This window comes from Stegostoma tigrinum, chromosome 9 (genome assembly GCF_030684315.1).
Source record: "Stegostoma tigrinum isolate sSteTig4 chromosome 9, sSteTig4.hap1, whole genome shotgun sequence".
NCBI lineage: Eukaryota > Metazoa > Chordata > Chondrichthyes > Orectolobiformes > Stegostomatidae > Stegostoma > Stegostoma tigrinum.
This window is the reverse complement of record NC_081362.1, coordinates 44,104,508-44,125,583: the sequence shown is the minus strand read 5'-3', so window position 1 is coordinate 44,125,583 and position 21,076 is coordinate 44,104,508. Positions and strand designations below refer to the sequence as shown.

General features: G+C 43.5%; 1 protein-coding gene across 1 annotated transcript in view; it reads right to left on the bottom strand.

Moving 5' to 3' along the window:
- Window positions 1-14,805, bottom strand: part of fancl (FA complementation group L) — a 120,869-nt gene extending 106,064 nt beyond the window's left edge. The window contains exon 1 of the mRNA XM_059648510.1: window positions 14,727-14,805. The gene's annotated coding sequence lies outside the window, so the exon portion shown is untranslated. The remainder of the gene's footprint in view (window positions 1-14,726) is intronic.
- Window positions 14,806-21,076: the final 6,271 nt, after the last annotated feature.

Here is a 21,076-nt window from a genome sequence, read left to right as displayed (position 1 = left end):
GTCTTATGGTCTTAAGGAAGAACAGGTTAGGCAGGTTGGTTTGTCTTATCCCCTCCCTACCTCCCAACCCATACTCTCCTCTCCACCTGTCTTCTCCTCTATACATCTTCAATCCGCCTCCCCCCCCCCCATTTATTTCAGAATCCTCTCCCCATCCCCCTTTTCTGATGAAGGGTCTAGGCCTGAAACATCAGCTTTTGTGCTCCTAAGATGCTGCTTTGCCTGCTGTGTTCATCCAGCTCCACACTTTATTATCTATGTTCTAAAGAATCTCAACTTTCAGAAAAAATAAACTGTCCCTCATTTCAGTCTTTAATTGGTGCCCCTTTGTTCTGAGATAACGTCCTCTGGTCCTGACTCTCCCATGAGGAGAGATATCCTCTCAGCATTTACCCTGTCAAGCTCCTTAAGAAACCTATATGCTTCACTGAGATCACCTCTTATTCTTCGAAATTCTAGTGAGAAGAGTTTTAACTTGTTTAACTCTTGCTCATAAAACAATCCCCGCATACCAGGGATTGTCTCAGGTGAATATTCTCTGAACTGCCTACAATGAAACAATATCTTTCCTTAAAGAAGTGGGCCAAACTTTCCTTAAACACTCCAGATGTGCTCTTGCCAGCACGTTATATAGTTACGTAAAGACTTTCTCACTCTTAATGTCCAAACCCCTTGAAATAAGAACCAACAATCCATCAGCCTTCCTGATTGGGTTATAAAAAGATAGCTTGGGACTCTTCTCACTGGAGCAAAGGCAGTTGAGAGGTGACTTTATAGTGGTTTATAAAATCATTAGGGGCATAGATAAGTGAATAGCAAAGATCTTTTCACAAAGGTGCCGTAGGTCAAAACTAGGGGCATATTTTTAAGGCAAGAGGAGAAAGATTTAAATAGGACATGAGGGGTAATTTTTTTTGCACAAAGACTGGTTCATGTGTAGAATGAACTGCTAGACATTGTGGTCAATGCAGGTAGTTGCAACATTCAGAATATGTTTGGGTAAGTACTTGAATAGGAAGGGTTTGAAGCGATATGGGTCAAATGCAGGCAAGTGGAATGAGTTTGGTTTGGGAACATGGTCGCCATGGACTAGTTGGACCGCAAAGTCACATAGAATGGAAACGGATGCAATGTGACAATAATAAATCAAAAAGATTATTAAAATAAGTACAGGTCATGGAGATCACATGCAGGTAGCATTCCAAACAATGTTCACAATCTTAACCTTTCATAAATCTCCATGCCTGTTTTGAAGTTCTGTTAAAATTTAACTCTAACTCTGTTTTGGGGGCTTCATTCAAAATACAGCTGACTTGAATTCCTGTCCTAAATTCCAAGGCCCAATTTATTTACACAGACACCAGGATCTACAGGGGACAGTCAATGATACTCAAGCCAACTCATCAGCCTGAATCAGTGATCCACAGCCACCTCCCCTAAAGTCCTGAGGCACATCAGTTGCCAAAAAAAACAAGATGAAATTCCCAACCTATGTTTTTGGCTTCTCAGTAGTTGTTCTGCCACAAGGACTGATTGCCTTATGCAGGTAACATTTGGGTCTTTCATTCAAATATGTACCACTGAAATAAGTACCAAATGGGTATAATTTCTAGAAAAACCTTTAACGTGGGCAGCAAGGAAAATCCCCCTTTAACCGTTCCCAACATAATTTCAAAAGGCTAATGAAAAAGAAATCTCAACAGCACCATGTTCAGCCCCAAAATCCAGGGTCTCCTGTGCAGAAATGAGATTGTATGGCTAAACAAAACATCACAGGGGCAGATAGCAGAAGTGTGTGTGCTACCCACTTCCTGAAGCGGTTGGATCTGTTTTGGTCACTGAAGCATACCTGCTACTAATTCAGAAAAGTATCGGATGAATGAGATATGAAAAGGCTTTCACTCAGCTGGTTATCTGTTCTGAAGTTTTGCAAATCCATTCCTGACTACTGTTTTGTTCAACCAGTTTCTGTAGTCTCACTTTAAGTGCTTGTTTCTGTGAAATGTCCTCTTCATGATTAAACCCATGTGATGATTGAGGAAGAACCAACTTAACTTCATTGACGAGAACCCTGCCCTCACAACAAACCTTAATTGCTGAGGTTTTCATTTCCACTGCAAATGAGATGAGCTTCAGAATCACTGTATATGGTTGAAGTGGAAACTGGATTTGCCTTTTGTGTAAAGTTCAGCTTTCTCCCTTCAGAAAAAATCTTGAAGGTTATACTGTACATAATTAACTTTAAAACAAGTTAAAATTTATTATATTTAGAGACTTACAGTGAGCCTTTGACATTAGGAAGTAATTAGTTTACATCAAGGTATGTCCGGAGGAAAAAAGGAGACTTTTTTTAAAACAGATTGGAATTAAGATGTCAATGTGGATGTTAAACTTACTGAATGTGTGACATACAGGATGTGGGTCATCTTGGATCTGCAAAGAATCCAAGGGGGATACACTTTCATAAGTTCCACGTAATTGATTCCCTCAAGAAATAAATTTCTGGACTGAATAAGCAACTAGCTACGCTGACTACCGCACACAAGCAGAAAAAGTGTCTGGAAGGGATGTTCTACAAAGACTGTCTTCACCTATATGAGAGAGAGACAGCAAACAATAATAAGTTGGCCGTAGTCAATGAAGCAGGCAAACAGAGCAGAAAGAAACAGAAATCAGAGCCTGAGATATCCAACAGATTTTCTGTACTGGAGATAGGCAAAATTCAACAGTAAGGGATGAAATACATGAGCAGGTTGAAGAAGCAGGCAAGTACATGGTTGCTCAAGGGGAACAGGGAACAACTAATCGTGTTGCAAGCCGCTTCCATGGTGTTTGTCCCGATAATCTCTAGTTTCTTATTTTCCAATAGCACAATTTCATCCAGTCAAGCTTGAACCCTGATAAAAAGGCAGCGACAACCTACTTGGAATGCTGCTTATGTTTGTGAAAGATTCTGTTAACCTACACTCAGAACATCCAAAGGTTGCTAGTGGAATTACTTCAGATCACAAAGTCACTCAAATGTATTTTTAAAATTCATTGCAATCAGGCAACATACTAGTGAAATAGAACATATTGCGAATGCAGAGATAGTAGGGACTGCCAATGCTGACGAATCTGTAATAACAAGGTGTAGAGCTGGACGAACACAGCAGGTCAAGCAGCATCAGAGGAGCAGGAAAGCTGTCATTTCGGGTCTGGACGCTTCTTCAGAAAAGAAAAAAGACTGGAGAAGGGTCCAGATCCAAAACGTCAGCTTTTCAGCTCCTCTGATGCTGCTTGACCTGCAATGTTCATCCAATTTACACACCTTGTTATCTCATATTGTGAATCCATTCCAGTTAAACCATTCTGAAAAGAATGCAACCTCAAATTACTTGTGAAACTAACCTCAGCGTGAAGTGTTGGGGGCGAGGACGGGGAGTTGTGTGTGAGCTGGAGACATGGTTGATGGAAGGCATAAGAAATTGGGAAGGACAAAGTCACATTCATCAAAACCAGCTCTGGGCACAAGGTGCAGCTTATATCTGAACAAATTACCTAATTTCTTTAAGGCGCTTTCAATTCTGGGTCCAGATTTTCCAATGGCTGGATAGTCATATCAAGTGCATGGGGAAGGTTTAAGGGGTTATGGGCCAAAAGTAGACAAACCAGGCTAGTTCAGTTTGAGAAACTTCATCAGAATGGACAAGTTGGAGTGAAGGACCTGTTTCCATGACTCGATTTTTTAAACAACCTTGATACCAAATTCTCTCCCCAACCAGCACCCTTCGACAACTCAACATCCCCTAGGCCCTGACATTTAGCCCCTCACTGCTGCCAAACTTGACAACCCTACCTCCCAGTCCCCAATATCTCCGGCCAACTCAACCTTCCCGAAACACTGTCACTTATCAGGCTCTTTCGCCTCCTTGATAACTGGCACACTACTTACGTGGCACTCTAAAAGACAAATTTTAATTGTTTGCTCCACTATCGCAACCTGACCTGCTGAGTATTGCCAGCATTTTTTGTTTTGTTTTAAAAATATCCAAAATCTGCAGTACTTCAGCTTTTGTGTAGCTTTGAAAACTGACTGCAAATCTCAGGGGAGTAGGTCAACATTGGCAAAGAACCTTTTGTTGTAAACCCAACATTTCCCCATCCCCTGTCCCTTCTCTTCAGTTGATGAATTTGAACTGCCCTAAATTGAACATTATTTGGAATAAAGCCAAAAATAGCAAGGGATCAGAACATATTGTGGTTGGAGTTCAGCGTCTGTCAAGAACATGGACCCAGTAGCACTGTCACAGATAATCCTGGGTATAGAAAAATTATACTGACAATCAGTTTGGATTTAGCAAAGTTAACAATTTCAGATCACAACTATTTTGCTCCCTTTCCTTTGCATGTGTCAATCTTAATCTTGTTTGTATCTTTTTTGCTTTTGAATGGGAGCTGTTCATTATTCCGCTATTTACATGTCCTCTGGGCTTATCTTTTGTTTACTTACTTGCCCCATCGCAACTTGCTTTGGTCTGTCTCACAAAAGCATTGTCACTTTGTATTCTGCTTCGCCACAGATTTTCCATTTTGTTTTTTTTATTTCCCAGCCTGTCTCTTTCACTTCTTGAATAAAACGCTACTACCTTTATGTCTTACACTTCTTGTGAAAAGATCACAATCTGGAGAAAGAAACAGTTCATTTTCAATGGTGCCAGATCTGCTGAGTGTTTAGGTAAATGGATCATTTAAAATTCATCTCATTTTCACAGCCAGTGAAGAATGTAAATCAAATAGTGCAACGTAAAGCTCGAAGATTGATTTAAGCTAGCTTTAGAAAGACTAGTTTTAGTACTTGCTCTCTGTTACAGGAATGTAACAGGTATGACTCAGAAGATTAAACGTGGGAGGCCAAATTACTAAGGGTGATCCAACAGGTGTTAAACATTTTTGTTAGTTTGAAGAATTTAGATCAAGGAAGATTGTTCCATAAGGTCCAGAATTTACAGACTTCTTGTATTTTATTTATTCATTCACACAAAGTGCGCATAACTGGCTAGTCTAGCATTTACTCCCATCCTTCGTCATTGTCAAGAAGGTGGCAATGAGTTGCTTTCTTTAACTGCATCAGTCAATTTTTTGTTGGTAGATCCATAATGTCATGAGGAAGACAGTTTGAGAATTTTTACCCAGTGACACTGAAAGAATGGCGATATATTTCCAAGTCAGAATTGCAAGTGGTTTGGAAGAAAACTTGCAGCTGGTGGTGTTCCCATGAATCTGCTGTCCTCATCGTTTTAGATGGGAGTAGCTGTGGGTTTGGAAGAAGCTATCTGAGAAACCCTGTTGAACTGCAAAAGCGCATCTTGAAACACATTGCTCAGCAGCAGCATTAACAGTGGAGCAAGTGAATATTTATAGCATTATACAGCCACAGAGATATACAGCACGGAAACATATCCTTCAGTTCAACTCATCCATGCCGACCAGATATCCTTTATAAATCTAGTCCTATTTGTCAGCATTTGGCCCATATTTCTAAACCCTTCCTATTCATATACCCATCCAGATGCCTTTTAAATGTTGAAATCATACCAGCCAACACCACTTCATCTGGAAGCTCATGCCATACACGCACCACCTTCTACATGACAAAGTTGCCCCTTAGGTCCTCTTTATATCTTTCCCCCTCACCTTAAATCTATGACCTTTAGTTTTGGACTCCCTCACCCTGGGGAAAAGACCTTGCCTGTTCATGATATCCAAGTCCCTCAAATGCCTTCTTCACTATCCTATCTACCTGTGACTCTACTTTCAATGAATTTTGAACATGCACTCCAAGATCTCTTCATTCAGCAACACTCCCCAGGATCTTACCATTAAGTCCTGCCATGATCTGCCTTTCCAAAATGCATCACCTCACACTTATCTAAATTAAACTCTGTCTGCAACTCCTCAGTCTATTGGCCCATCTGATCAAGACCATATTATACTCAGAGGTAACCTCCTTCACTGACCATTACACTGCCAATTTTAGTATAATTTGTAAACTCACTAATCATATCTCCTATGATCATATTTGTACAGATGACAAAAAAAGCAGTGGACCAAGCTTGATCCTTTGGCACACCACTGATCATAGCATCCAGTCTGAAAAGCATCCCTCCACCACCACTCTGTTTTCTACCTTTGAGCCAGTTCTGTATCCAAATGGCTAGTTCTCCCCGTATCCTGTGATCTAACCTTGCTAACTAGTCTCCCATGAGGCACCTTGTCAAACACCTTGATGAAGTCCATGTAGATCAAATCCACTGCTCTGCCCTCATCAATCCTCTTTGTCACTTCTTCAAAAAAAAACTCAATCAAGATAGTGAGACACAATTTTCCATACACAGAGCCATGTTGGCTATCCCTAATCCATCCTTGCTTTTCCAAATACATGCTAATCCTGTTTCTTAGGATTCCCTCCGACAACTCGCCCACCACCGATGTCAGGCAGACCAGTCTACAGTTTCCTGTCTTTTCCTTAAATAGTGGCACAACATTAGCCAACCTCCAGTCTCTAGCATCCCATGTACATCTATCGATGATTCAAATAATATCAGCAAGGGGCAAAGCAATCTCTTCCCTCACTTCCCAGGGTACACCTGATCACGTCCCAAGGATTTATCCACCTTTACGCGGTTTAAGACGTTCAGCACCTCCACCTCTGTAGTATCGACGTTTTTTGTTATTTATTTCCCCACGTTCTCTATCTTCCACATCCTTCTCCATTGTAAACACTGATGCAAAATACCCATTTTTAGTATTTGCCCCACTTCCTGTGGTTCCTCATATAGATGGCCTTGGTGATCTTCAAGGGGCCCTATTCTCTACCTAGTTACCCCATTGTCCTTAATGTATTTGTAGATTCTCTTTGGATTCTCCTTAACCCTACTTGTCAAAGCTATTCCATGTCCCATTTTTGCCCTCCTGATTTCCCTCTTAAGTGCACTCCTACTGCCTTAATATTCTTCTAGGGATTCACTCGATCCCTGTAGTCTATATCTGACATGTTCTTCCTTCTTTTTCTTGACCAAAACCTCAAATTTGTCTAGTCAACCAGCACTCCTACACAATCAGCCTTTCCCTTCAGCCTAACAGGAACATACTGTCTCTGGACTCTCATTATGTCACGTGTGAATGCTTCCCAATTTCCGGCCGAACATCCACCCTCCCCAATCAACCTTTGAAAGTTCTTGCCTAATACTGCCAAAAATCATGGACAGGCTTTTCCAAGAGATAATGGGAACAGCAGATGCTGGAGAATTCCAAGATAATAAAATGTGAGGCTGGATGAGCACAGCAGGCCAAGCAGCATCTCAGGAGCACAAAAGCTGACGTTTCGGGCCTAGACCCTTCATCAGAGAGGGGGATGGGGAGAGGGAACTGGAATAAATAGGGAGAGAGGGGGAGGCGGACCGAAGATGGAGAGTAAAGAAGATAGGTGGAGAGAGTGTAGGTGGGGAGGTAGGGAGGGATAGGTCAGTCCAGGGAAGACGAACAGGTCAAGGAGGTGAGATGAGGTTAGTAGGTAGATGGGGGTGCGGCTTGGGGTGGGAGGAAGGGATGGGTGAGAGGAAGAACCGGTTAGGGAGGCAGAGACAGGTTGGACTGGTTTTGGGATGCAGTGGGTGGGGGGGGGGGGGGGCGCGGGGAGAGAGCTGGGCTGGTTGTGTGGTGCAGTGTGGGGAGGGGACGAACTGGGCTGGTTTAGGGATGCAATAGGGGAAGGGGAGATTTTGAAACTGGTGAAGTCCACATTGATACCATATGGCTGCAGGGTTCCCAGGCGGAATATGAGTTGCTGTTCCTGCAACCTTCGGGTGGCATCATTGTGGCACTGCAGGAGGCCCATGATGGACATGTCATCTAGAGAATGGGAGGGGGAGTGGAAATGGTTTGCGATTGGGAGGTGCAGTTGTTTGTTGCGAACTGAGCGGAGGTGTTCTGCAAAGCGGTCTCCAAGCCTCCGCTTGGTTTCCCCAATGTAGAGGAAGCCGCACCGGGTACAATGGATGCAGTATACCACATTGGCAGATGTGCAGGTGAACCTCTGCTTAATGTGGAATGTCATCTTGGGGCCTGGGACAGGGGTGAGGGAGGAGGTGTGGGGGTAAGTGTAGCATTTCCTGCGGTTGCAGGGGAAGGTGCCGGGTGTGGTGGGGTTGGAGGGCAGTGTGGAGCAAACAAGGGAGTCACGGAGAGAGTGGTCTCTCCGGAAAGCAGACAGGGGTGGGGATGGAAAAATATCTTGGGTGGTGGGGTCGGATTGTAAATGGCAAAAGTGTCGGAGGATGATGCGTGTATCCGGAGATTGGTAGGATGGTGTGTGAGAACGAGGGGGATCCTCTTAGGGCGGTTGTGGCGGGGGCGGGGTGAGAGGGATGTGTTGCGGGAAACACGGGAGACGCGGTCAAGGGTGTTCTCGATCACTGTGGGGGGAAAGTTGCGGTCCTTAAGGAACTTGGACATCTGGGAAGTGCGTGAGTGGAATGTCTTATCATGGGAGCAGATGCGGCAGAGGCGGAGGAATTGGGAATAGGGGATGGAATTTTTGCAGGAGGGTGGGTGGGAGGAGGTGTATTCTAGGTAGCTGTGGGAGTCGGTGGGCTTGAAATGGACATCAGTGACAAGCTGGTTGCCTGAGATGGAGACTGAGATGTCCAGGAAGGTGAGGGATGTGCTGGAGATGGCCCAGGTGAACTGAAGGTTGGGGTGGAAGGTGTTGGTGAAGTGGATGAACTGTTCGAGCTCCTCTGGGGAGCAAGAGGCGGCGCCGATACAGTCATCAAGGTAACGGAGGAAGAGGTGGGGTTTGGGGCCTGTGTAGGTGCGGAAGAGGGACTGTTCCACGTAACCTACAAAGAGGCAGGCATAGCTGGGGCCCATGGCCACCCCCTTAGTCTGTAGGAAGTGGGAGGAGTCAAAAGAGAAGTTGTTGAGGGGGAGGATGAGTTCAGCTAGGCGGACGAGAGTGTCGGTGGAGGGGGACTGGTCGGGCCTGCGGGACAGGAAGAAGCGGAGGGCCTTGAGGCCATCTGCATGCGGAATGCAGGTGTATAGGGACTGGACGTCCATGGTGAATATGAGGTGTTGGGGGCCAGGGAATTGGAAGTCCTGGAGGAGGTGGAGGGCGTGGGTGGTGTCACGGACGTAGGTGGGGAGTTCCTGGACCAAAGGGGAGAAAATGGAGTCCAGATAGGTGGAGATGAGTTCAGTGGGGCAAGAGCAGGCTGAGACGATGGGTCGACCAGGGCAGGCAGGTTTGTGGATTTTGGGAAGGAGATAGAAACGGGCCGTGCGGGGTTGGGGAACAATGAGGTTGGAGGCTGTGGGTGGGAGGTCCGCTGAGGTGATGAGGTCGTAAATGGTGTTGGAGATGATGGTTTGGTGCTCGGGTGTGGGGTCATGATCGAGGGGGCGGTAGGAGGTGGTGTCGGAGAGTTGGCGTCTGGCCTCTGGCCTCGGCGATGTAGAGGTCAGTGCGCCATACTACCACTGCGCCACCCTTGTCTGCGGGTTTGATCGTGAGGTTGGGGTTGGAGCGGAGGGAGTGGAGGGCTGCCCGTTCTGCGGGGGAGAGGTTGGAGTGGGTGAGAGGGGTGGAGAGGTTGAGGCGGTTAATGTCTCGACGGCAGTTGGAGATGAAGAGGTCGAGGGAGGGTAGGAGGCCTGGGGGTGGTGTCCAGGAGGAGGACTTGTGTTGGAAGCGGGTGAAGGAGTCAGTGGAAGGAGGGTTAGGTTCCCGGTTGAAGAAGTAGGCATGGAGGCGAAGACGGCGGAAAAACTCTCTCCACACTGCCCTCAAACCCCACCACACCCGGCACCTTCCCCTGCAACCGCAGGAAATGCTACACTTGCCCCCACACCTCCTCCCTCACCCCTATCCCAGGCCCCAAGATGACATTCCACATTAAGCAGAGGTTCACCTGCACATCTGCCAATGTGGTATACTGCATCCATTGTACCCGGTGCGGCTTCCTCTACGTTGGGGAAACCAAGCGGAGGCTGGAGACCGCTTTGCAGAACACCTCCGCTCAGTTCGCAACAAACAACTGCACCTCCCAGTCGCAAACCATTTCCACTCCCCCTCCCATTCTTTAGATGACATGTCCATCATGGGCCTCCTGCACTGCCACCATGATGCCACCCGAAGGTTGCAGGAACAGCAACTCATATTCCGCCTGGGAACCCTGCAGCCTAATGGTATCAATGTGGACTTCACCAGCTTCAAAATCTCCCCTTCCCCTACTGCATCCCTAAACCAGCCCAGTTCGTCCCCTCCCCCCACTGCACCACACAACCAGCCCAGCTCTTCCCCCCCACCCACTGCATCACAAAACCAGTCCAACCTGTCTCTGCCTCCCTAACCGGTTCTTCCTCTCACCCATCCCTTCCTCCCACCCCAAGCCGCACCCCCAGCTACCTACTAACCTCATCCCACCTCCTTGACCTGTCCGTCTTCCCTGGACTGACCTATCCCCTCCCTACTTCCCCACCTATACTCTCTCCACCTATCTTCTTTCCTCACCATCTTCGGTCCGCCTCCCCCTCTCTCCCTATTTATTCCAGATCCCACTCCCCATCCCCCTCTCTGATGAAGGGTCTAGGCCCGAAACATCAGCTTTTGTGCTCCTGAGATGCTGCTTGGCCTGCTGTGCTCATCCAGCCTCACATTTTATTATCCAGGCTTTTCCAATTCAGTTTCTGGTCAATGGCAGCCTTCAGGATGTTGATAATGCCAAGTTCAGCGACGGTAATGTCAATGAACATCCAGGTAGTGATAACTATATTCTGTCTTACTGGGGAATCCTAGCCTCGCATTTGTGTGGCACAAGTATCATTTATCACTTAACAGACCAAACTTGGATATTGTCTTGCTGCATTTGTATACTTACTGCTTCAGTGTCTGAGGAGTCACAAATGGTTATAGAGAGTCAGAGACACGTTTTACAGCATGGAAAAAGGCACTTCAATTCAACATTACTGTGCTGGTCATTAAACATCCATCTGTTTAAATCCATTCTCCAGCACTTGGTCTTAAAATGTTATGGTGCTTCAACTGCATATCTAAATAGTCCTCCAAAATGTCATGAGGATTCCAATCTCTTCCATCCTTTGAAGCAGTGAGTTCCAGATGTCTATCACTCTCTGAGCTGTACATCTCTATGACTCTGTGACTGAGGCTGTGCTCTCAGGTCCTAGTCTCTCTTACAAGCAGAAACATCCTATCCATGTTAATTCTATCCAGGCCTCTCAGCATTCTGCAAGTTTCAATGAGATCTGCATCCTTCTGAACACCATCAAGTAAAGGCTCAGAGTCCTCAACCACCCTTTAAATGATAAGCCTTACATCTCCAGTGGCATTCTTGAGAACATACATTGGACTCCTTCCGAGATGCAAGGTTCAAAATTGCTCATAATATTCTAAATGCATTCTAACCAAAGCCTTACACAGCCTCAGCAGTACACATCTATTCCTGTACTCTAGCCCTCTCAAAATGAATGCTAACAGTGCAAATGCCTTCCTAACTGCCAACTGAAGCTGTATCTCAAACTTAAGAGAATCCTGAACCAGGACTCCCAAGTCTCTTTGCACTTCAGACTTCTGAAGCCTTTCCCATTTATAAAACAGTCTGCACTCAGATCATCCAACCAAAGTGCATCACCTCACACATTCCCCACTTCATATTCAACATGTCACATCTTTGCTCTCTCTCCTCATCTGTCCAAGTCCTTCTTCAGCCTCCCTGCTTCTTCAGCACGGTCTCTCCATCGATCTTTGTGTAATCTTTTAGTAACAATACTAAATAACGACAGTTATTTTCTTCAGATCATTAATATATAAAATGAATAGTTGTGGTTCCAACACTGACCCCTGCAAAAAGTCACCTATTGCCGTCCTGAAAAAGACTCATTATCCCTATTCCCTGCCTTCTGCCAGTCGGCCAATCCTCTAATCATGCCAGTACCTTGCCCTTAATACCATGAGTTCTTATCTTATTTAGCAGCCAACTGTGCTGCACCTTGTCAAAGGCCTTCTGAAGTCCAAATAGATCCAGTCCACTGGCTCTCCTTTGTCAAATTTGCTCATTAACTCCTAAAAGAATTCTAACAGACTTGTTGGGCATGACTTGCACTTGACAAAGTCATGCTGACTCAGTCCTATTTTGAGATGCACTTCCAAGTACTCCTCAATCCTATCTTTGATAATGGACACTAAAATCTTACCAATATATGAGGGCAGACAGACCAGTCTATAGTTTCCTGCTTCCACCTCCATCCCTTCTTAAACAGGGTGTTACATTAGCCATTTTTCAGTCTTCTCGGGCCCTTCCAGGCTCCAGAGATTCCTGGAAGATCACCACCACTGCCTCTATAGTCTCCTCAACCTTTTTCCTTCAGAACGCTTTGGCGTTGCCTAATCAGTCCAGGTGATTTGATTACCTTCAGACCTTTCAGCTCTACCAGCACCTTATCCTTAGTGACGGCCACTACACTCACCTCAGCCGTGTGACTCTCGAAGTTCTGGTATGTTGCTGGTGTCCTTTACTGTCAAAACTAATGCAAAATATCTATTCAGTTCCTCTGTCATTTCTTTATTTCCAATTATTACTTTCCAGCCTCATTTTCTAGTGGTCCATTGTCCATATATGCCTAAAAGATACTTTTTAGATATCTCAAAAAAAACTCCTACTATCTTCTTTTATATTACTAGCTAGCTTACTCTCAGATCAGGTGGCATGGTGGCTCAGTGGTTAGCACTGCTGCCTCACAGTGCCAGGGCCTCAGGTCACCATCTGTGTGAAGTTTATGCACTCTTCCCATGTCTGCACGGGTTTCCTCCCACAGGTAGGTGGCTTGGTCAATCTAAGTTGCCCATTGAGTGCAGATAAGGTCGGTTAGCCACTGGAATTGCAGGGTTACAGAAACAGGGTAGGAGTGTTGGTCAGGGTGGAATACTCTGCGGAGGGTCAGTGTTGACTCGATGGGCCGAATGGCTTGCATCTACACTGTAAGGATTCTATGATTTCATATTCTCTATTTATCTTGGTTTTTTGAAGGCTTCCCACTAATCATCACCAAATTGTATGTTTATCATTTGCTTTTATGCTAGCCTGACTACCATTGTTAGCCACAGTTGCTTCATCCTCCCTTAGTGTGTATCTTCTTACTTGGGATGATTTTCCACTGTGCCTCCAGAATTACCCTCAGAAAACTCCTGCCATTGCCGCTCCACTGCCTTCCTAGCTAGGCTACGCGTCCAATTAACACTGGTCAGCTCCTCCTTCATGTATTTGTAGCTACTCAACTGGACATTATTATTTTGGATTCCAGTTACTCCCTCAAACTGCAGGGTAAATTTTATCATATTATGGTCAGTGCCCCCTAGAGGGTTCCTTCACCTTCCTAATTAAATCTGCATCATTTCACATCACCAAATCCAGGATTTCCTATATGTTAGCGGGATCCATCACAAGCAGCTCCAGAAAACCATCTCATACAGGTAGTTTTGTGTGTTTCATCAAAGCAAATTGGCTATAATGTAACTGACAAATTAGAGGACCCTGTTTGGCTAACATGAGCTTTCTGCTGTATAGGTATGGCAATCATCTATAGCGCAATTTTCTACAGTTCAGTTACACGGGAACACAACAAGTCATACCAAAACTACCTGCATACGTTTCAAGAATTCCTTTTCTTGAGAACCTTACCAACCTGATTTGCCCACTCCAACCACATATTGAACTTTTCCCGTGATTATTGTCATAGTGCTTTTCTATCTCCTGATTCTTTTTTCCTCCACTTCCTGATTACTGCTACACAGGCCTGTACACAACTCCCAACACGGGTTTTTTTTTCCTTTGCAGTTTCTCAACTCAATCTACACAGATTCTATGCCTTCCAAATCGACACCCCTTCTCGCTATCGATTTAATTTCATTTATTAGTAACAAGGCAATCCTTTCCCATTTGCTCACCTGCCTGTCCTTTAAATAGGATCTGTATCTTTGGTATTTTGTTCCCAACTCTGATCCTGTTGCAGCCATGTCTCTGTGATGCCCACAACATCGTACCTGCCAATTTCAACCTATACAAGTTCATTTATCCCAGTTTGAATACTGCATGCCTTTCAGTACAACACCCTCAGTCCTACATTGACTGCCCTTTTTAAAATCAGAAGTTTGAACAGAGTGAGGATGGCAAAAGAGAAGCCAAGGCACGCACAAAAAAAACTGCAGAGGCAGAAAATCTGAAATAAAAACCGAAAATTCTTAAAATACCGAGCAGTCTTTGCTGCAGCATGGAGAATATGGCAACGAATCTTTAAGGAGCAACATCCGAAAAACACCACTATGATTATAGCCTGTTTTCGCGATACGTTGATGAATCAAGAATGATCAAGGGATAGCATTTCAGGAAGTCATACCTTCGTCCCTCAACAGAGAGGAATTGTACCCATTACCCACTGACACGACGACGGTCTGCTCCCCACTGAGCCACCAAACACATCTTGAAAGGCCCCAGCCACGATAAATTGACAAGAGTTGAGCACAGGAATTTTCAATAACCATGAACTCATGGACTGCTAAAAACTGAAATAAGTCAATCAGCGCTCTAGATACAACCAGTCAGAGATTTCTCAGTCTCTCTACCTTGGTTCCAATGCTGACTGAAGCGAATTCCCGAATGATTACTTACTTGTTTCGTACTTTTGCTGAATCTCACTTCTATCGAGAACACCTCTGTTCTTTCATTTACAATGTCGCGGCCCGCGCCCACCTTAGCCAATCACAGACTTTGTCTATTCCAGCCAATCGAAAACACGGGTGTGGCCAAAACTAACCAATCCAATCGGACATTTAGCCACATCCGCCCAATCACAGACGTCACAGCTCTGGGCCAATCGCACCAAATACATTGTTCTTCCAATCTGACATTCCGATTAGTTACATTAGGCCATGCTCGAAGGTTTGTTTCAGTCTGAATCACTAAATGATTTTCTGCAATATGTGTCCGTTTGCATCAATAATATCAAAGCAAATTTACCACGAGAAGAAAAAGTTTCAAACATCTCTCAAATTTGGTTAATCTCAAACTGTTCTTAAATCTTAACTCTCTTGAAACTCACTGTTACAGAAGTAGACAAATGACCCCAAACATTGTACATTGCATTGCAAGTTCTGCTTTAAGGTATTACATGAAACCAGCTTTCTAATATTTTATAAATTTGTCAGCTTCATAACCAGAAATCAGAACACAGCTCTGAGGATTATTTCAGGATCCCAAAGCTTCTATGCCAGTTTGAAATTTATGGCTGGAAAGGAACAGAAGTCCTTTAGCCTCCACTGAACAACCAATAAACTCCTTTAAAAGTCTTTTACTGGGCTTTAGGGGTGAGCGAGTTTTTCAATGCACAGACTGGAGAATCTGAATAATTGGCACACATTGGTTTGTATCTGATTTATTGCAGGAACATCAGAAAACTTATTTCAGTTTGTGAAAAACAAATACTTGATGAGCCAGATTATGTTGAATGAGTTCTGCACTTCGACTTTGCATCCATGGGCACTCTTCTCTATTTCAGATCATGGCCCTCTAAGGAACAGTCTGTTCTAATCAACATACATGGCCTTTTTACCTATTCCGGAAACTGAATTCTACCCTAAGCTTCAGGACCTGAGTAATGAACAAAGGACAGAACATGCTTTTGCCAACAGGACGAGTTCCGCAGTTTTACCAGAAGCAGCCTCTTAAGCAGCTATTTGTGAGCCTATTGTCCAATCTGAGAGCTAGAAACTCTGAAGTCTCAGTAGCACCTTTAAGAGAACTTTAGCCTCCAAATTAATTAAAATATTGAAAAAAATCAGGTGTCTGAGTGTCAGGCGGGTAATCGCTCCAACTAAATTGTTGAGTCTATGGGGACCACCTTCCCCATCAGTAGCCCCCTATTTGAGCCTTTCGTCATGGAGACGTTAACCTGGAGACTTCCCCACCAGGACGCATCCCTGTTATTGACTAAATGCCAGTGGCTCCAAACATCCACCATAATATGCCTTTAAATATGTAAATAAGTTAATCTTGGAATATGTCTGGAGCTGGTAGCCATTCCTCATCTAGTTCTGTTACTCTGCAAGTGCCCAACAGGAGGACTACATTCGAAAGTAGTCACAATGCAGCTCCCAATTATTTTAATCATTCTCTCTGAAATAACTGCGTGGAGGCCAGTATCCTGACACCAAGTCACCCCACAGAGACATGGCTGCAACAGGATCAGTGCACAGTACACTGGCTGTGATCAACCAGCTTGGAGTCAGTCCCCAAGTCAGGAGACTCTCTGAATCCCTGGTTTATATTGATCAGCCAGGGCTCCCTGATTGCCCCAGGCTAAAAATTCCAATCAGGAATCTCATAGTCAATAAGATCTACATGGTTCCAATCACTACATCCCTCCTCCCGCTAAATCCGGAATGTAGGCCTGGTCTGACTCTGGTCATTTCTTCTGGGGTGTTTTCGCCCTAGGTCTGGTTCTTCTGATTTGAACTTGCCCACGGGCAGTGAGTACTGGGCCATAGCCCATCTATTGCATCCCAAGTGTCTCAGGAAGTTTCCTCCTATTCTTCCGGCAGTATTTCATTCCAACCTCACTCAGGCAACCATTTCCCGCTCATAATTGTTGAGTCATTCAAGGTGAATCATCTTCAACCAATTTCACCTCAAAAGGCTTGAATCCAAACCTCTCTCTATAATCAGTGGTAACTGCACCAACTGCTTCTCATTGGAGACCGGAACTGAAGTCACACTCTTAATCTGTAACAGTTGCCCCGTTTATGTTCTCAGTCTGGCCAAGGTCTTGCACAAACGTAAGGGTTGAAGCCCAGAACAAATCCTGTGAAAGAGAAATTCTGCAACCACAAATATTGCTGTACTGGTATCGATCTCATTGAGTGCTGGTATCAATCTCATTGAGTACTGGGTGACCATTTAACCAGACATTAATTTTAATTGGTTCTGACTTGGATGTTGCTAAGCAATTTAACTGTTCCACCCCACATGTAGGTGAAATTTCCAGGGTGTGCGCTCTCCTGAATACCAGCATATGAGTTCTGGTACCCAAGTGAGACCTTGTAATACTCCTTTGTTGTCTTCAGTCTGCATACTGGCAGCAGCTACAACGGCTTGTTAGCCCAGATCCTGAAGAACATTTTAGCCATTTGACAAGGCTCGGCTTTGTTTTGGGGTGTTTTGCTTTGGACTGTAGTGAGGTTCCCCTGCTCAGGATATGCCCTGCAATTGTCTACACTCAAGTGGGGTTCCCCAAGCTCAGTCGGACAGGCGAGGGTGTCCACTTCCATTGGGATGCCCCGTACTTCACATTCTCCACTTGCTGCATTTTCTAATGACATGAACAGTGGTAGTGCCTATCTGAAGTGCAGTTGGGATTCAGCTACTAGATGCTTTTGCGTGGTTACGTCACCAATCACGCATACCAAACGGTCTCTTAGCATCTCATTCAGTGTTAACTCAATATCACATGCCTCTACCAGTCATCACAAACTCATCAAAAGTCCCAATTCAGATCTCCCTGGTTCACAAACAGCTGAATAAAACTGATAGCTTCTCAGAATTAGAGGAGACTTGGGTCGTATTACTCCTTAACCAAATCTGTCAGCTCTCAGAAGGTTTCTGTATCTGGTGACTGTGGGAAAGTTAAACCACAATATCTGAAAATTCTGTGGATTCACAAGCAGTCATTAGGATTACTTGTTGCTTTTCATCTGACCCAATGTCATTTGCCTGGAATAAATATTGCATTCTTTCCACATACTGGGCCCAGTCTTCAGCAGCAGGATCGAATGAGTTAAGTTTCCCAATAAAGGCATGATGCCAGAAATGCTTATTCCAACTCAAAGACAACTCTTGTAAGCAAATGATCTTCAGGCATGTTCTGTTTTCTCTGTCACCACTGAAAGAACTGCTCAGAGGCCGGTATCCTGTCACCAAGTCACTTTTTATTTACATGTGCACAGTGTACTGGCTGTGACAAATTTATTGCTATTTCCAAATTCATGCTGGCTCTTCTAATTGGCTCGTGTTTTTCAAAATTTCATTCTATGTTCTTTAGTAACAGATTCTATTAACTTGCTCAGCAGGATCAGATTCGAATTTCTTTTACTCCAGAGGTTTGAACAAGATAAGATAAAAATACCTGCACTGTTCATCAGCACTCAAGGTAAAAGCCAAAGGTTTCAAGTAACTTGCACTCAACTGATATTAGACTAACAAGCTTTTGTTTCCTAATTTATCTCTCCTTCCCTGCTTCAATTCTGGATGAAATTGGTAATTTACTTATCTCAGGGGCAATATTTTCATCAAAGAGTTTTGAAGACAAATGAATATTGGCTTACCTACCTCTTTTAATAAGTTGGGTTGGAAACTATCAGGTCCTATAGATTGTCTACCTTGACCTCATTAATTTCACTAGCATTCTCACTTCCCTATATTGAAACTAAGTAGTAACTTTACTTGAGAGATAGTAGGAACTGCAGACCCTGGAGAATCTGAGATAACAAGGTGTAGAGCTGGATGAACACAGCAGGCCAAGCAGCATCAGAGGAGTGGGAAGGCTGACGTTTCGGGCCTAGACCCTTCTAGACCCTTTTCTGATGCTGCTTGGCCTGCTGTGTTCATCCAACTCTACACCTTGTTATCTAGTAACTTTACTTGATTGATTTTTAGCTCTCCTTGTAATCAGGTTTCTATCTGCATTCTCTACTATGATGACTGATTCAAAAGTAGTTAGTTAGTGTGGCTATCTTCTCCTGTTTTCTGACTACACTAACACCTACATCAGTTATTTAGCAGCTCATATTATTCGTAAACACTCTTAAAATATTTGTAAAACCCTTTAGAAACGTTATCACCATTCTTTGCAAGCTTTATTGTCTAATTTCTTTTTGCAGCTATTACCATTTTCCTTATATCCATTAGCAGTTATTTGTACATTTTTGCAAAATGCAGGAAGCTGTTCTACTGTTCTTTGCCTTTTTATAAACTCTTTCAGTTTCGTACTGTGAGCCATTTCCCTCATGGATCAATGTTTTCCTATTCTTTTCCTGGGACCCAGTTCTAACCCTGTTGCTGCCAAGACAATCATATAATGTCCATCCCTAATTACCTTTGAACTGAATGTCCTACCAATTCACTTTAGGGGCTAATGAAGAGTCAACCATTATTGTTATAGATCTAGAGTCACATTTAATTCTGACCAGATTATGATTGGGATATTCTCTTCCTTAAAACATATTAGTGAACCAAATGGGGCATTATATCATTCACCAATAGCTTTACAGTCAATAGTTTAAACTATAGATTCATTGGCTAATTGAATTCATATTCCAGCAGCAGATATGGTGGGAGTTGAACCCAAGGCATTCATTATTTTTAGGAGGCAAAATTTTCATTTACTACCTCTTGACTCTGAATGCCTTAGTTCCTTGTTCTTCCAAGCTAATCTACTGCATACTTTCTTTTGGCAAAATACTCTGAGGACAACTGTAGATTTTTCGCTATCTTCAAAAAGGCAATCTTCCAGCTCTCTCTTCCTTATGAAATTTACACACAAATGAAACCCTATTCACACTCTGTGGAGCAAATAAAGTTTTTTTTTCTTTGTTTACAGTGCAGGCCTAACTTGGTCAGTTACATTGGGTATTTTCTATCAGTGAGTTACAAACTGCAACTAACTCACTCACCAAACATTGGACAAACTGAAACCAGAGAAACTAACCTCCACCCAACTCCATGTCAACATAGATGTTGAAGGAGCTCTGAAACAAAATATTAAGTATCCATGTCTCAAAATGTCTTCCTTGTTTTGATGAAATAAATAGATTTTACAAATCCTTCAAGATTCATTGAATACTTTTAAACTAATTTAGCTCTAACTTTTAAAACAAGAACATTTCTCCAGACTGCCCTTACTGTAAGAATGTAGATATCACATTTCCAGTTCTTTAGCTCAGTAATCCCACTTGCTGCTTTATAATCATACCTTCCAAACTGTTGGTTTCAGAAACTAACATCACCTCAAACATTTAAATGTAATAGATTTCAAATCTGTTTTCATTGCAATTACTGCACAGCTGCTTTTACCAGTTTTTTTAACCAGATATGCAATTTTCTACAAGCAAAACATTTATTTCTAAAACTAACAGCTATATTCTAAAACACAGAAACAATAAGCTTGATATTCAGAGGACACTTCCTGAATGTTTTAATAATGTCTCTCATCAATATTGCTTATCCTGTATTTTCAATTTTCATATCTTTCCTAAAGATCTCATAACCTTGAATATTTATCTCCCAGTTATGCTCAGTTTATAACTGGCTGTCAGTGATGGTCCTTCACCATATTCTCCAAGATGAATTTGTCCTTCTAAGAGTTTCTGATTGAGCAAAAAATACCCTGTTCGAACCTTAAACTCTAATATTCTACTCATATCCCATGTTCAATAAGGATGTAATATTTCCAACTCAGCAGTTTTCCAGATTGTGCCAAAACATGTGTGTACAGAACAAGATTCTGGAGAAGATTGGAAGATTATCACAAGCCCTTCCTTTATCCCCATAATATAAAACAAAAAGGTGCTGGAAATCTCAAACAAAAACAGACAGTGTTTGAGAAACTCAAGTCTGACAGCATCTGTAGAGAAAAAGATACAGTTAGCATTTTGAGTCCAGAGAATGGAATTTTTGTTTATGTTCTTCCTTTATCCCCACCGCTACTTCCCTAAAAAAGCCCAAGCTACAAGCCATTCAGGCCAAGCAACATATCCAGTCTAAGAATGGTCAGCCTTTTTAGGACATCCTGCCTCATAATTTTCACTCTATCTGTTACCTGTACAATTTCCACTTCTGCAGATATTTTATCAGAATCATGTACCTGAATAAGCACAAAGTATTCATGTAGTACTTTTGCCTTGGCTTGTGCCTCTAAACCTGTACTACTTATATTATCCTTGTTGATCTTGTGGTACAGTGGTGATGTC